The sequence below is a fragment of the Heterodontus francisci genome, chromosome 48, assembly GCF_036365525.1.
Source record: "Heterodontus francisci isolate sHetFra1 chromosome 48, sHetFra1.hap1, whole genome shotgun sequence".
NCBI lineage: Eukaryota > Metazoa > Chordata > Chondrichthyes > Heterodontiformes > Heterodontidae > Heterodontus > Heterodontus francisci.
Genome location: NC_090418.1, coordinates 16,893,125 through 16,908,610, shown reverse-complemented (window position 1 = coordinate 16,908,610; position 15,486 = coordinate 16,893,125). Strand labels below are relative to the sequence as shown.

At 50.7% G+C, this 15,486-nt stretch overlaps 16 non-coding genes across 16 annotated transcripts; all 16 read left to right on the top strand.

Annotated features, from left to right (window-relative positions):
* Positions 1–542: 542 nt before the first annotated feature.
* trnaq-cug (transfer RNA glutamine (anticodon CUG)) lies at positions 543–614 on the top strand. Its single transcript has one exon. It is a non-coding gene; the product is annotated as a tRNA-Gln (tRNA).
* A 318-nt stretch (positions 615–932) lies between these two features.
* Positions 933–1,004, top strand: trnaq-uug (transfer RNA glutamine (anticodon UUG)). The gene has a single exon. It is a non-coding gene; the product is annotated as a tRNA-Gln (tRNA).
* Positions 1,005–2,559: 1,555 nt separating this feature from the next.
* On the top strand, positions 2,560–2,631 carry trnaq-cug (transfer RNA glutamine (anticodon CUG)). Its single transcript has one exon. It is a non-coding gene; the product is annotated as a tRNA-Gln (tRNA).
* Positions 2,632–2,949: 318 nt separating this feature from the next.
* Positions 2,950–3,021, top strand: trnaq-uug (transfer RNA glutamine (anticodon UUG)). Its single transcript has one exon. It is a non-coding gene; the product is annotated as a tRNA-Gln (tRNA).
* Positions 3,022–4,575: 1,554 nt separating this feature from the next.
* trnaq-cug (transfer RNA glutamine (anticodon CUG)) lies at positions 4,576–4,647 on the top strand. Its single transcript has one exon. It is a non-coding gene; the product is annotated as a tRNA-Gln (tRNA).
* Positions 4,648–4,965: 318 nt separating this feature from the next.
* On the top strand, positions 4,966–5,037 carry trnaq-uug (transfer RNA glutamine (anticodon UUG)). Its single transcript has one exon. It is a non-coding gene; the product is annotated as a tRNA-Gln (tRNA).
* A 1,555-nt stretch (positions 5,038–6,592) lies between these two features.
* Positions 6,593–6,664, top strand: trnaq-cug (transfer RNA glutamine (anticodon CUG)). Its single transcript has one exon. It is a non-coding gene; the product is annotated as a tRNA-Gln (tRNA).
* A 318-nt stretch (positions 6,665–6,982) lies between these two features.
* On the top strand, positions 6,983–7,054 carry trnaq-uug (transfer RNA glutamine (anticodon UUG)). The gene has a single exon. It is a non-coding gene; the product is annotated as a tRNA-Gln (tRNA).
* A 1,555-nt stretch (positions 7,055–8,609) lies between these two features.
* Positions 8,610–8,681, top strand: trnaq-cug (transfer RNA glutamine (anticodon CUG)). The gene has a single exon. It is a non-coding gene; the product is annotated as a tRNA-Gln (tRNA).
* A 318-nt stretch (positions 8,682–8,999) lies between these two features.
* Positions 9,000–9,071, top strand: trnaq-uug (transfer RNA glutamine (anticodon UUG)). The gene has a single exon. It is a non-coding gene; the product is annotated as a tRNA-Gln (tRNA).
* Positions 9,072–10,609: 1,538 nt separating this feature from the next.
* On the top strand, positions 10,610–10,681 carry trnaq-cug (transfer RNA glutamine (anticodon CUG)). Its single transcript has one exon. It is a non-coding gene; the product is annotated as a tRNA-Gln (tRNA).
* Positions 10,682–10,999: 318 nt separating this feature from the next.
* Positions 11,000–11,071, top strand: trnaq-uug (transfer RNA glutamine (anticodon UUG)). Its single transcript has one exon. It is a non-coding gene; the product is annotated as a tRNA-Gln (tRNA).
* A 1,555-nt stretch (positions 11,072–12,626) lies between these two features.
* On the top strand, positions 12,627–12,698 carry trnaq-cug (transfer RNA glutamine (anticodon CUG)). Its single transcript has one exon. It is a non-coding gene; the product is annotated as a tRNA-Gln (tRNA).
* Positions 12,699–13,016: 318 nt separating this feature from the next.
* On the top strand, positions 13,017–13,088 carry trnaq-uug (transfer RNA glutamine (anticodon UUG)). The gene has a single exon. It is a non-coding gene; the product is annotated as a tRNA-Gln (tRNA).
* Positions 13,089–14,643: 1,555 nt separating this feature from the next.
* trnaq-cug (transfer RNA glutamine (anticodon CUG)) lies at positions 14,644–14,715 on the top strand. Its single transcript has one exon. It is a non-coding gene; the product is annotated as a tRNA-Gln (tRNA).
* Positions 14,716–15,033: 318 nt separating this feature from the next.
* trnaq-uug (transfer RNA glutamine (anticodon UUG)) lies at positions 15,034–15,105 on the top strand. The gene has a single exon. It is a non-coding gene; the product is annotated as a tRNA-Gln (tRNA).
* The last annotated feature ends 381 nt before the right edge of the window (positions 15,106–15,486 follow it).

The window sequence follows — 15,486 nt, the reverse complement described above, 5'->3', positions numbered from 1 at the left end:
CATTGTCAACCGCTCTGACGACCGCTGATTTTTCGAATTCCCATGCCTGTTTAAAATTCCTTTGCCGCCTCGCCCCTGCGTATCGCCGTAAGCTCATTCAGCTGTTCAAAGCTAGCAGAATCTCTGCGCTCCTCCCATCTTGAACTCTTTGGCTGCCCCGATTATAGCGTCGGTGGCCGTGCCTTCAGCTGCCTGTTCGCTAAGCTCTGCAATTGCCTCCTTAAAAGCGACGGCCTTTCTCGCTCTTTGTCCTTGTTTGAGGCGCTCTTTCAAAGCAAAGGATTGGATCAAGCTTTTGATCAGCTGTGCAAATATATCCTTCTGAAGAGGCACGCCGCAAATGATGTCGGATAGTGCTGCAAAGTGTCTTGCAGATATTTTCTTACTCCAAGGCTGCTGTGCAGATGTAAGTGGTTGCTGATATTGCGTCTGGCCTCTTCCTGCGCAAGAAACATTCCACAGTTCTGTTCGATGTCGTCTGTGCTTTTGTAAAAGAGAAAGCTATGTCTGATTGACAACTTGCAAAGGCAAAGTTGCCTCTGGGTTCCATGGTGTAATGGTGAGCACTCTGGGCTCTGAATCCAGCGATCCGAGTTCAAATCTCGGTGGAACCTTATTTTCTCACTCCGCGCGATTCCATTTGCAAAAAGGGCAGCTTTTGCAATTTCACAACAAGGTCCAATTCAGGAGGAAAAGTTTCCGCCCAGATCACTTTCCATTGCCATCCGTCTGACTGCTACTCTTATGCCAGCTGCCTGCCACGTGATCCACTCTTGCACTCGGTGCAGCTGGTGAAATCTTCCATTGAAAGGATGCACTGCTTTCCGTCAGACGACATATTGCATTCAAGTGCAGTCAGGGATGCTTGCAGGGACTGAGAATGCCAGGGGAGTTGGAGAAAAGACTGTAGCCCTGGCACAGGACAGCCACTTGGTTCCATGGTGTAATGGTGAGCACTCTGGACTTTGAATCCAGCGATCCGAGTTCAAATCTCGTTGGAACCGGCATTCTTGTTGTCCCAGCTGCTGTTAAATTTGGGACACACAAGCGTTCGGCACATGGAGCTGAAATGCTGCTGCTGCGCCTTTCTTGTCTTCATCAAGAGGATTGAGCTTCAATGTCCAATTGCAACATCAGCCTGAGCCACGTCTGCAGCAGAGCAACGTTGCAGCTTGTTCCGTGTCCTCAGTGCCTGCACTGCACAGGACAATGGCGTGAGCCCAGCTTTTCTTTGCAATCTGCATTCAGCAGGGGCGCTTCAACAAATTCAAGAGGGTTTCATCAAATGCAGGCGTCACAACGATTGTCTTCTTGCCCTCGAGCAAATGTGCATGTCGTCGTTTCTTGCTTCACTGCCTTGCAACGTTTATAAACTGATCATCTGGCAAGTGTGCCAAACTAGAGTGTGCTGAGAAATGGCAAACACAAGCAGTGACATTAGAAGCTGCAGCCTGGACTGTCCGAGTTGCACAGCATCCACACCTTCAGAACAACTAGTGGGGAAGCTGAAGGTGTGCCTGAGAAAAGATTAAGCCGGAATGCAGACTGGAAATTACAATGTCCAGTGCTTGCAATTTGCTCGTGAAAATGCATTGCTATTTGGAGGGCTCAGCAAGGTATGGCCATTTGCAGTGCAGCTCCCCGTCACAAACCCCGTTGCCGAGGCATTGACTTTATCCCCATTCCCGACCGCTATCTGACGCTGAGACACACGATTGGAAAGCTCGATGTCCCACTTGAGCCTTAGCCGGTCCGCCACCCGCACGTCTGGTCCATCAGCAAGGACACCTACTTGCACCTCTGCAACGTCACGCGACTAAGTCCCTGCCTCAGCTGATCCGCTGCTGACGTCTTCATCCGTGCCTCTGTTACCTGTGGACTTGACTATTCCAAAACGCCGGCGGACATCCTTCCGGTTTGCACCCTCCGTAAATGCGAGCTCATGGAAATCTCTGCTGCCCAGGTCCTAATTGGCACCTAGTGCAGCTCACCCAGCAACCCTGTGTTGGCGCAACGACATTGTCAACCGCTCTGACGACCGCTGATTTTTCGAATTCCCATGCCTGTTTAAAATTCCTTTGCCGCCTCGCCCCTGCGTATCGCCGTAAGCTCATTCAGCTGTTCAAAGCTAGCAGAATCTCTGCGCTCCTCCCATCTTGAACTCTTTGGCTGCCCCGATTATAGCGTCGGTGGCCGTGCCTTCAGCTGCCTGTTCGCTAAGCTCTGCAATTGCCTCCTTAAAAGCGACGGCCTTTCTCGCTCTTTGTCCTTGTTTGAGGCGCTCTTTCAAAGCAAAGGATTGGATCAAGCTTTTGATCAGCTGTGCAAATATATCCTTCTGAAGAGGCACGCCGCAAATGATGTCGGATAGTGCTGCAAAGTGTCTTGCAGATATTTTCTTACTCCAAGGCTGCTGTGCAGATGTAAGTGGTTGCTGATATTGCGTCTGGCCTCTTCCTGCGCAAGAAACATTCCACAGTTCTGTTCGATGTCGTCTGTGCTTTTGTAAAAGAGAAAGCTATGTCTGATTGACAACTTGCAAAGGCAAAGTTGCCTCTGGGTTCCATGGTGTAATGGTGAGCACTCTGGGCTCTGAATCCAGCGATCCGAGTTCAAATCTCGGTGGAACCTTATTTTCTCACTCCGCGCGATTCCATTTGCAAAAAGGGCAGCTTTTGCAATTTCACAACAAGGTCCAATTCAGGAGGAAAAGTTTCCGCCCAGATCACTTTCCATTGCCATCCGTCTGACTGCTACTCTTATGCCAGCTGCCTGCCACGTGATCCACTCTTGCACTCGGTGCAGCTGGTGAAATCTTCCATTGAAAGGATGCACTGCTTTCCGTCAGACGACATATTGCATTCAAGTGCAGTCAGGGATGCTTGCAGGGACTGAGAATGCCAGGGGAGTTGGAGAAAAGACTGTAGCCCTGGCACAGGACAGCCACTTGGTTCCATGGTGTAATGGTGAGCACTCTGGACTTTGAATCCAGCGATCCGAGTTCAAATCTCGGTGGAACCGGCATTCTTGTTGTCCCAGCTGCTGTTAAATTTGGGACACACAAGCGTTCGGCACATGGAGCTGAAATGCTGCTGCTGCGCCTTTCTTGTCTTCATCAAGAGGATTGAGCTTCAATGTCCAATTGCAACATCAGCCTGAGCCACGTCTGCAGCAGAGCAACGTTGCAGCTTGTTCCGTGTCCTCAGTGCCTGCACTGCACAGGACAATGGCGTGAGCCCAGCTTTTCTTTGCAATCTGCATTCAGCAGGGGCGCTTCAACAAATTCAAGAGGGTTTCATCAAATGCAGGCGTCACAACGATTGTCTTCTTGCCCTCGAGCAAATGTGCATGTCGTCGTTTCTTGCTTCACTGCCTTGCAACGTTTATAAACTGATCATCTGGCAAGTGTGCCAAACTAGAGTGTGCTGAGAAATGGCAAACACAAGCAGTGACATTAGAAGCTGCAGCCTGGACTGTCCGAGTTGCACAGCATCCACACCTTCAGAACAACTAGTGGGGAAGCTGAAGGTGTGCCTGAGAAAAGATCAAGCCGGAATGCAGACTGGAAATTACAATGTCCAGTGCTTGCAATTTGCTCGTGAAAATGCATTGCAAATGGAGGGCTCAGCAAGGTATGGCCATTTGCAGTGCAGCTCCCCGTCACAAACTCCGTTGCCGAGGCATTGACTTTATCCCCATTCCCGACCGCTATCTGACGCTGAGACACACGATTGGAAACCTCGATGTCCCACTTGAGCCTCAGCCGGTCCGCCACCCGCACGTCTGGTCCATCAGCAAGGACACCTACTTGCACCTCTGCAACGTCACGCGACTAAGTCCCTGCCTCAGCTGATCCGCTGCTGACGTCTTCATCCGTGCCTCTGTTACCTGTGGACTTGACTATTCCAAAACGCCGGCGGACATCCTTCCGGTTTGCACCCTCCGTAAATGCGAGCTCATGGAAATCTCTGCTGCCCAGGTCCTAATTGGCACCTAGTGCAGCTCACCCAGCAACCCTGTGTTGGCGCAACGACATTGTCAACCGCTCTGACGACCGCTGATTTTTCGAATTCCCATGCCTGTTTAAAATTCCTTTGCCGCCTCGCCCCTGCGTATCGCCGTAAGCTCATTCAGCTGTTCAAAGCTAGCAGAATCTCTGCGCTCCTCCCATCTTGAACTCTCTGGCTGCCCCGATTATAGCGTCGGTGGCCGTGCCTTCAGCTGCCTGTTCGCTAAGCTCTGCAATTGCCTCCTTAAAAGCGACGGCCTTTCTCGCTCTTTGTCCTTGTTTGAGGCGCTCTTTCAAAGCAAAGGATTGGATCAAGCTTTTGATCAGCTGTGCAAATATATCCTTCTGAAGAGGCTCGCCGCAAATGATGTCGGATAGTGCTGCAAAGTGTCTTGCAGATATTTTCTTACTCCAAGGCTGCTGTGCAGATGTAAGTGGTTGCTGATATTGCGTCTGGCCTCTTCCTGCGCAAGAAACATTCCACAGTTCTGTTCGATGTCGTCTGTGCTTTTGTAAAAGAGAAAGCTATGTCTGATTGACAACTTGCAAAGGCAAAGTTGCCTCTGGGTTCCATGGTGTAATGGTGAGCACTCTGGGCTCTGAATCCAGCGATCCGAGTTCAAATCTCGGTGGAACCTTATTTTCTCACTCCGCGCGATTCCATTTGCAAAAAGGGCAGCTTTTGCAATTTCACAACAAGGTCCAATTCAGGAGGAAAAGTTTCCGCCCAGATCACTTTCCATTGCCATCCGTCTGACTGCTACTCTTATGCCAGCTGCCTGCCACGTGATCCACTCTTGCACTCGGTGCAGCTGGTGAAATCTTCCATTGAAAGGATGCACTGCTTTCCGTCAGACGACATATTGCATTCAAGTGCAGTCAGGGATGCTTGCAGGGACTGAGAATGCCAGGGGAGTTGGAGAAAAGACTGTAGCCCTGGCACAGGGCAGCCACTTGGTTCCATGGTGTAATGGTGAGCACTCTGGACTTTGAATCCAGCGATCCGAGTTCAAATCTCGGTGGAACCGGCATTCTTGTTGTCCCAGCTGCTGTTAAATTTGGGACACACAAGCGTTCGGCACATGGAGCTGAAATGCTGCTGCTGCGCCTTTCTTGTCTTCATCAAGAGGATTGAGCTTCAATGTCCAATTGCAACATCAGCCTGAGCCACGTCTGCAGCAGAGCAACGTTGCAGCTTGTTCCGTGTCCTCAGTGCCTGCACTGCACAGGACAATGGCGTGAGCCCAGCTTTTCTTTGCAATCTGCATTCAGCAGGGGCGCTTCAACAAATTCAAGAGGGTTTCATCAAATGCAGGCGTCACAACGATTGTCTTCTTGCCCTCGAGCAAATGTGCATGTCGTCGTTTCTTGCTTCACTGCCTTGCAACGTTTATAAACTGATCATCTGGCAAGTGTGCCAAACTAGAGTGTGCTGAGAAATGGCAAACACAAGCAGTGACATTAGAAGCTGCAGCCTGGACTGTCCGAGTTGCACAGCATCCACACCTTCAGAACAACTAGTGGGGAAGCTGAAGGTGTGCCTGAGAAAAGATTAAGCCGGAATGCAGACTGGAAATTACAATGTCCAGTGCTTGCAATTTGCTCGTGAAAATGCATTGCTATTTGGAGGGCTCAGCAAGGTATGGCCATTTGCAGTGCAGCTCCCCGTCACAAACCCCGTTGCCGAGGCATTGACTTTATCCCCATTCCCGACCGCTATCTGACGCTGAGACACACGATTGGAAAGCTCGATGTCCCACTTGAGCCTCAGCCGGTCCGCCACCCGCACGTCTGGTCCATCAGCAAGGACACCTACTTGCACCTCTGCAACGTCACGCGACTAAGTCCCTGCCTCAGCTGATCCGCTGCTGACGTCTTCATCCGTGCCTCTGTTACCTGTGGACTTGACTATTCCAAAACGCCGGCGGACATCCTTCCGGTTTGCACCCTCCGTAAATGCGAGCTCATGGAAATCTCTGCTGCCCAGGTCCTAATTGGCACCTAGTGCAGCTCACCCAGCAACCCTGTGTTGGCGCAACGACATTGTCAACCGCTCTGACGACCGCTGATTTTTCGAATTCCCATGCCTGTTTAAAATTCCTTTGCCGCCTCGCCCCTGCGTATCGCCGTAAGCTCATTCAGCTGTTCAAAGCTAGCAGAATCTCTGCGCTCCTCCCATCTTGAACTCTTTGGCTGCCCCGATTATAGCGTCGGTGGCCGTGCCTTCAGCTGCCTGTTCGCTAAGCTCTGCAATTGCCTCCTTAAAAGCGACGGCCTTTCTCGCTCTTTGTCCTTGTTTGAGGCGCTCTTTCAAAGCAAAGGATTGGATCAAGCTTTTGATCAGCTGTGCAAATATATCCTTCTGAAGAGGCACGCCGCAAATGATGTCGGATAGTGCTGCAAAGTGTCTTGCAGATATTTTCTTACTCCAAGGCTGCTGTGCAGATGTAAGTGGTTGCTGATATTGCGTCTGGCCTCTTCCTGCGCAAGAAACATTCCACAGTTCTGTTCGATGTCGTCTGTGCTTTTGTAAAAGAGAAAGCTATGTCTGATTGACAACTTGCAAAGGCAAAGTTGCCTCTGGGTTCCATGGTGTAATGGTGAGCACTCTGGGCTCTGAATCCAGCGATCCGAGTTCAAATCTCGGTGGAACCTTATTTTCTCACTCCGCGCGATTCCATTTGCAAAAAGGGCAGCTTTTGCAATTTCACAACAAGGTCCAATTCAGGAGGAAAAGCTTCCGCCCAGATCACTTTCCATTGCCATCCGTCTGACTGCTACTCTTATGCCAGCTGCCTGCCACGTGATCCACTCTTGCACTCGGTGCAGCTGGTGAAATCTTCCATTGAAAGGATGCACTGCTTTCCGTCAGACGACATATTGCATTCAAGTGCAGTCAGGGATGCTTGCAGGGACTGAGAATGCCAGGGGAGTTGGAGAAAAGACTGTAGCCCTGGCACAGGACAGCCACTTGGTTCCATGGTGTAATGGTGAGCACTCTGGACTTTGAATCCAGCGATCCGAGTTCAAATCTCGGTGGAACCGGCATTCTTGTTGTCCCAGCTGCTGTTAAATTTGGGACACACAAGCGTTCGGCACATGGAGCTGAAATGCTGCTGCTGCGCCTTTCTTGTCTTCATCAAGAGGATTGAGCTTCAATGTCCAATTGCAACATCAGCCTGAGCCACGTCTGCAGCAGAGCAACGTTGCAGCTTGTTCCGTGTCCTCAGTGCCTGCACTGCACAGGACAATGGCGTGAGCCCAGCTTTTCTTTGCAATCTGCATTCAGCAGGGGCGCTTCAACAAATTCAAGAGGGTTTCATCAAATGCAGGCGTCACAACGATTGTCTTCTTGCCCTCGAGCAAATGTGCATGTCGTCGTTTCTTGCTTCACTGCCTTGCAACGTTTATAAACTGATCATCTGGCAAGTGTGCCAAACTAGAGTGTGCTGAGAAATGGCAAACACAAGCAGTGACATTAGAAGCTGCAGCCTGGACTGTCCGAGTTGCACAGCATCCACACCTTCAGAACAACTAGTGGGGAAGCTGAAGGTGTGCCTGAGAAAAGATTAAGCCGGAATGCAGACTGGAAATTACAATGTCCAGTGCTTGCAATTTGCTCGTGAAAATGCATTGCTATTTGGAGGGCTCAGCAAGGTATGGCCATTTGCAGTGCAGCTCCCCGTCACAAACCCCGTTGCCGAGGCATTGACTTTATCCCCATTCCCGACCGCTATCTGACGCTGAGACACACGATTGGAAAGCTCGATGTCCCACTTGAGCCTCAGCCGGTCCGCCACCCGCACGTCTGGTCCATCAGCAAGGACACCTACTTGCACCTCTGCAACGTCACGCGACTAAGTCCCTGCCTCAGCTGATCCGCTGCTGACGTCTTCATCCGTGCCTCTGTTACCTGTGGACTTGACTATTCCAAAACGCCGGCGGACATCCTTCCGGTTTGCACCCTCCGTAAATGCGAGCTCATGGAAATCTCTGCTGCCCAGGTCCTAATTGGCACCTAGTGCAGCTCACCCAGCAACCCTGTGTTGGCGCAACGACATTGTCAACCGCTCTGACGACCGCTGATTTTTCGAATTCCCATGCCTGTTTAAAATTCCTTTGCCGCCTCGCCCCTGCGTATCGCCGTAAGCTCATTCAGCTGTTCAAAGCTAGCAGAATCTCTGCGCTCCTCCCATCTTGAACTCTTTGGCTGCCCCGATTATAGCGTCGGTGGCCGTGCCTTCAGCTGCCTGTTCGCTAAGCTCTGCAATTGCCTCCTTAAAAGCGACGGCCTTTCTCGCTCTTTGTCCTTGTTTGAGGCGCTCTTTCAAAGCAAAGGATTGGATCAAGCTTTTGATCAGCTGTGCAAATATATCCTTCTGAAGAGGCACGCCGCAAATGATGTCGGATAGTGCTGCAAAGTGTCTTGCAGATATTTTCTTACTCCAAGGCTGCTGTGCAGATGTAAGTGGTTGCTGATATTGCGTCTGGCCTCTTCCTGCGCAAGAAACATTCCACAGTTCTGTTCGATGTCGTCTGTGCTTTTGTAAAAGAGAAAGCTATGTCTGATTGACAACTTGCAAAGGCAAAGTTGCCTCTGGGTTCCATGGTGTAATGGTGAGCACTCTGGGCTCTGAATCCAGCGATCCGAGTTCAAATCTCGGTGGAACCTTATTTTCTCACTCCGCGCGATTCCATTTGCAAAAAGGGCAGCTTTTGCAATTTCACAACAAGGTCCAATTCAGGAGGAAAAGCTTCCGCCCAGATCACTTTCCATTGCCATCCGTCTGACTGCTACTCTTATGCCAGCTGCCTGCCACGTGATCCACTCTTGCACTCGGTGCAGCTGGTGAAATCTTCCATTGAAAGGATGCACTGCTTTCCGTCAGACGACATATTGCATTCAAGTGCAGTCAGGGATGCTTGCAGGGACTGAGAATGCCAGGGGAGTTGGAGAAAAGACTGTAGCCCTGGCACAGGACAGCCACTTGGTTCCATGGTGTAATGGTGAGCACTCTGGACTTTGAATCCAGCGATCCGAGTTCAAATCTCGGTGGAACCGGCATTCTTGTTGTCCCAGCTCCTGTTAAATTTGGGACACACAAGCGTTCGGCACATGGAGCTGAAATGCTGCTGCTGCGCCTTTCTTGTCTTCATCAAGAGGATTGAGCTTCAATGTCCCATTGCAACATCAGCCTGATTCACATTTGCAGCTTGTTCCGTGTCCTCAGTGCCTGCACTGCACAGGACAATGGCGTGAGCCCAGCTTTTCTTTGCAATCTGCATTCAGCAGGGGCGCTTCAACAAATTCAAGAGGGTTTCATCAAATGCAGGCGTCACAACGATTGTCTTCTTGCCCTCGAGCAAATGTGCATGTCGTCGTTTCTTGCTTCACTGCCTTGCAACGTTTATAAACTGATCATCTGGCAAGTGTGCCAAACTAGAGTGTGCTGAGAAATGGCAAACACAAGCAGTGACATTAGAAGCTGCAGCCTGGACTGTCCGAGTTGCACAGCATCCACACCTTCAGAACAACTAGTGGGGAAGCTGAAGGTGTGCCTGAGAAAAGATCAAGCCGGAATGCAGACTGGAAATTACAATGTCCAGTGCTTGCAATTTGCTCGTGAAAATGCATTGCAAATGGAGGGCTCAGCAAGGTATGGCCATTTGCAGTGCAGCTCCCCGTCACAAACTCCGTTGCCGAGGCATTGACTTTATCCCCATTCCCGACCGCTATCTGACGCTGAGACACACGATTGGAAACCTCGATGTCCCACTTGAGCCTCAGCCGGTCCGCCACCCGCACGTCTGGTCCATCAGCAAGGACACCTACTTGCACCTCTGCAACGTCACGCGACTAAGTCCCTGCCTCAGCTGATCCGCTGCTGACGTCTTCATCCGTGCCTCTGTTACCTGTGGACTTGACTATTCCAAAACGCCGGCGGACATCCTTCCGGTTTGCACCCTCCGTAAATGCGAGCTCATGGAAATCTCTGCTGCCCAGGTCCTAATTGGCACCTAGTGCAGCTCACCCAGCAACCCTGTGTTGGCGCAACGACATTGTCAACCGCTCTGACGACCGCTGATTTTTCGAATTCCCATGCCTGTTTAAAATTCCTTTGCCGCCTCGCCCCTGCGTATCGCCGTAAGCTCATTCAGCTGTTCAAAGCTAGCAGAATCTCTGCGCTCCTCCCATCTTGAACTCTTTGGCTGCCCCGATTATAGCGTCGGTGGCCGTGCCTTCAGCTGCCTGTTCGCTAAGCTCTGCAATTGCCTCCTTAAAAGCGACGGCCTTTCTCGCTCTTTGTCCTTGTTTGAGGCGCTCTTTCAAAGCAAAGGATTGGATCAAGCTTTTGATCAGCTGTGCAAATATATCCTTCTGAAGAGGCACGCCGCAAATGATGTCGGATAGTGCTGCAAAGTGTCTTGCAGATATTTTCTTACTCCAAGGCTGCTGTGCAGATGTAAGTGGTTGCTGATATTGCGTCTGGCCTCTTCCTGCGCAAGAAACATTCCACAGTTCTGTTCGATGTCGTCTGTGCTTTTGTAAAAGAGAAAGCTATGTCTGATTGACAACTTGCAAAGGCAAAGTTGCCTCTGGGTTCCATGGTGTAATGGTGAGCACTCTGGGCTCTGAATCCAGCGATCCGAGTTCAAATCTCGGTGGAACCTTATTTTCTCACTCCGCGCGATTCCATTTGCAAAAAGGGCAGCTTTTGCAATTTCACAACAAGGTCCAATTCAGGAGGAAAAGTTTCCGCCCAGATCACTTTCCATTGCCATCCGTCTGACTGCTACTCTTATGCCAGCTGCCTGCCACGTGATCCACTCTTGCACTCGGTGCAGCTGGTGAAATCTTCCATTGAAAGGATGCACTGCTTTCCGTCAGACGACATATTGCATTCAAGTGCAGTCAGGGATGCTTGCAGGGACTGAGAATGCCAGGGGAGTTGGAGAAAAGACTGTAGCCCTGGCACAGGACAGCCACTTGGTTCCATGGTGTAATGGTGAGCACTCTGGACTTTGAATCCAGCGATCCGAGTTCAAATCTCGGTGGAACCGGCATTCTTGTTGTCCCAGCTGCTGTTAAATTTGGGACACACAAGCGTTCGGCACATGGAGCTGAAATGCTGCTGCTGCGCCTTTCTTGTCTTCATCAAGAGGATTGAGCTTCAATGTCCAATTGCAACATCAGCCTGAGCCACGTCTGCAGCAGAGCAACGTTGCAGCTTGTTCCGTGTCCTCAGTGCCTGCACTGCACAGGACAATGGCGTGAGCCCAGCTTTTCTTTGCAATCTGCATTCAGCAGGGGCGCTTCAACAAATTCAAGAGGGTTTCATCAAATGCAGGCGTCACAACGATTGTCTTCTTGCCCTCGAGCAAATGTGCATGTCGTCGTTTCTTGCTTCACTGCCTTGCAACGTTTATAAACTGATCATCTGGCAAGTGTGCCAAACTAGAGTGTGCTGAGAAATGGCAAACACAAGCAGTGACATTAGAAGCTGCAGCCTGGACTGTCCGAGTTGCACAGCATCCACACCTTGAGAACAACTAGTGGGGAAGCTGAAGGTGTGCCTGAGAAAAGATTAAGCCGGAATGCAGACTGGAAATTACAATGTCCAGTGCTTGCAATTTGCTCGTGAAAATGCATTGCTATTTGGAGGGCTCAGCAAGGTATGGCCATTTGCAGTGCAGCTCCCCGTCACAAACCCCGTTGCCGAGGCATTGACTTTATCCCCATTCCCGACCGCTATCTGACGCTGAGACACACGATTGGAAAGCTCGATGTCCCACTTGAGCCTTAGCCGGTCCGCCACCCGCACGTCTGGTCCATCAGCAAGGACACCTACTTGCACCTCTGCAACGTCACGCGACTAAGTCCCTGCCTCAGCTGATCCGCTGCTGACGTCTTCATCCGTGCCTCTGTTACCTGTGGACTTGACTATTCCAAAACGCCGGCGGACATCCTTCCGGTTTGCACCCTCCGTAAATGCGAGCTCATGGAAATCTCTGCTGCCCAGGTCCTAATTGGCACCTAGTGCAGCTCACCCAGCAACCCTGTGTTGGCGCAACGACATTGTCAACCGCTCTGACGACCGCTGATTTTTCGAATTCCCATGCCTGTTTAAAATTCCTTTGCCGCCTCGCCCCTGCGTATCGCCGTAAGCTCATTCAGCTGTTCAAAGCTAGCAGAATCTCTGCGCTCCTCCCATCTTGAACTCTTTGGCTGCCCCGATTATAGCGTCGGTGGCCGTGCCTTCAGCTGCCTGTTCGCTAAGCTCTGCAATTGCCTCCTTAAAAGCGACGGCCTTTCTCGCTCTTTGTCCTTGTTTGAGGCGCTCTTTCAAAGCAAAGGATTGGATCAAGCTTTTGATCAGCTGTGCAAATATATCCTTCTGAAGAGGCACGCCGCAAATGATGTCGGATAGTGCTGCAAAGTGTCTTGCAGATATTTTCTTACTCCAAGGCTGCTGTGCAGATGTAAGTGGTTGCTGATATTGCGTCTGGCCTCTTCCTGCGCAAGAAACATTCCACAGTTCTGTTCGATGTCGTCTGTGCTTTTGTAAAAGAGAAAGCTATGTCTGATTGACAACTTGCAAAGGCAAAGTTGCCTCTGGGTTCCATGGTGTAATGGTGAGCACTCTGGGCTCTGAATCCAGCGATCCGAGTTCAAATCTCGGTGGAACCTTATTTTCTCACTCCGCGCGATTCCATTTGCAAAAAGGGCAGCTTTTGCAATTTCACAACAAGGTCCAATTCAGGAGGAAAAGTTTCCGCCCAGATCACTTTCCATTGCCATCCGTCTGACTGCTACTCTTATGCCAGCTGCCTGCCACGTGATCCACTCTTGCACTCGGTGCAGCTGGTGAAATCTTCCATTGAAAGGATGCACTGCTTTCCGTCAGACGACATATTGCATTCAAGTGCAGTCAGGGATGCTTGCAGGGACTGAGAATGCCAGGGGAGTTGGAGAAAAGACTGTAGCCCTGGCACAGGACAGCCACTTGGTTCCATGGTGTAATGGTGAGCACTCTGGACTTTGAATCCAGCGATCCGAGTTCAAATCTCGGTGGAACCGGCATTCTTGTTGTCCCAGCTGCTGTTAAATTTGGGACACACAAGCGTTCGGCACATGGAGCTGAAATGCTGCTGCTGCGCCTTTCTTGTCTTCATCAAGAGGATTGAGCTTCAATGTCCAATTGCAACATCAGCCTGAGCCACGTCTGCAGCAGAGCAACGTTGCAGCTTGTTCCGTGTCCTCAGTGCCTGCACTGCACAGGACAATGGCGTGAGCCCAGCTTTTCTTTGCAATCTGCATTCAGCAGGGGCGCTTCAACAAATTCAAGAGGGTTTCATCAAATGCAGGCGTCACAACGATTGTCTTCTTGCCCTCGAGCAAATGTGCATGTCGTCGTTTCTTGCTTCACTGCCTTGCAACGTTTATAAACTGATCATCTGGCAAGTGTGCCAAACTAGAGTGTGCTGAGAAATGGCAAACACAAGCAGTGACATTAGAAGCTGCAGCCTGGACTGTCCGAGTTGCACAGCATCCACACCTTCAGAACAACTAGTGGGGAAGCTGAAGGTGTGCCTGAGAAAAGATTAAGCCGGAATGCAGACTGGAAATTACAATGTCCAGTGCTTGCAATTTGCTCGTGAAAATGCATTGCTATTTGGAGGGCTCAGCAAGGTATGGCCATTTGCAGTGCAGCTCCCCGTCACAAACCCCGTTGCCGAGGCATTGACTTTATCCCCATTCCCGACCGCTATCTGACGCTGAGACACACGATTGGAAAGCTCGATGTCCCACTTGAGCCTTAGCCGGTCCGCCACCCGCACGTCTGGTCCATCAGCAAGGACACCTACTTGCACCTCTGCAACGTCACGCGACTAAGTCCCTGCCTCAGCTGATCCGCTGCTGACGTCTTCATCCGTGCCTCTGTTACCTGTGGACTTGACTATTCCAAAACGCCGGCGGACATCCTTCCGGTTTGCACCCTCCGTAAATGCGAGCTCATGGAAATCTCTGCTGCCCAGGTCCTAATTGGCACCTAGTGCAGCTCACCCAGCAACCCTGTGTTGGCGCAACGACATTGTCAACCGCTCTGACGACCGCTGATTTTTCGAATTCCCATGCCTGTTTAAAATTCCTTTGCCGCCTCGCCCCTGCGTATCGCCGTAAGCTCATTCAGCTGTTCAAAGCTAGCAGAATCTCTGCGCTCCTCCCATCTTGAACTCTTTGGCTGCCCCGATTATAGCGTCGGTGGCCGTGCCTTCAGCTGCCTGTGCGCTAAGCTCTGCAGTTGCCTCCTTAAAAGCGACGGCCTTTCTCGCTCTTTGTCCTTGTTTGAGGCGCTCTTTCAAAGCAAAGGATTGGATCAAGCTTTTGATCAGCTGTGCAAATATATCCTTCTGAAGAGGCACGCCGCAAATGATGTCGGATAGTGCTGCAAAGTGTCTTGCAGATATTTTCTTACTCCAAGGCTGCTGTGCAGATGTAAGTGGTTGCTGATATTGCGTCTGGCCTCTTCCTGCGCAAGAAACATTCCACAGTTCTGTTCGATGTCGTCTGTGCTTTTGTAAAAGAGAAAGCTATGTCTGATTGACAACTTGCAAAGGCAAAGTTGCCTCTGGGTTCCATGGTGTAATGGTGAGCACTCTGGGCTCTGAATCCAGCGATCCGAGTTCAAATCTCGGTGGAACCTTATTTTCTCACTCCGCGCGATTCCATTTGCAAAAAGGGCAGCTTTTGCAATTTCACAACAAGGTCCAATTCAGGAGGAAAAGTTTCCGCCCAGATCACTTTCCATTGCCATCCGTCTGACTGCTACTCTTATGCCAGCTGCCTGCCACGTGATCCACTCTTGCACTCGGTGCAGCTGGTGAAATCTTCCATTGAAAGGATGCACTGCTTTCCGTCAGACGACATATTGCATTCAAGTGCAGTCAGGGATGCTTGCAGGGACTGAGAATGCCAGGGGAGTTGGAGAAAAGACTGTAGCCCTGGCACAGGACAGCCACTTGGTTCCATGGTGTAATGGTGAGCACTCTGGACTTTGAATCCAGCGATCCGAGTTCAAATCTCGGTGGAACCGGCATTCTTGTTGTCCCAGCTGCTGTTAAATTTGGGACACACAAGCGTTCGGCACATGGAGCTGAAATGCTGCTGCTGCGCCTTTCTTGTCTTCATCAAGAGGATTGAGCTTCAATGTCCAATTGCAACATCAGCCTGAGCCACGTCTGCAGCAGAGCAACGTTGCAGCTTGTTCCGTGTCCTCAGTGCCTGCACTGCACAGGACAATGGCGTGAGCCCAGCTTTTCTTTGCAATCTGCATTCAGCAGGGGCGCTTCAACAAATTCAAGAGGGTTTCATCAAATGCAGGCGTCACAACGATTGTCTTCTTGCCCTCGAGCAAATGTGCATGTCGTCGTTTCTTGCTTCACTGCCTTGCAACGTTTATAAACTGATCATCTGG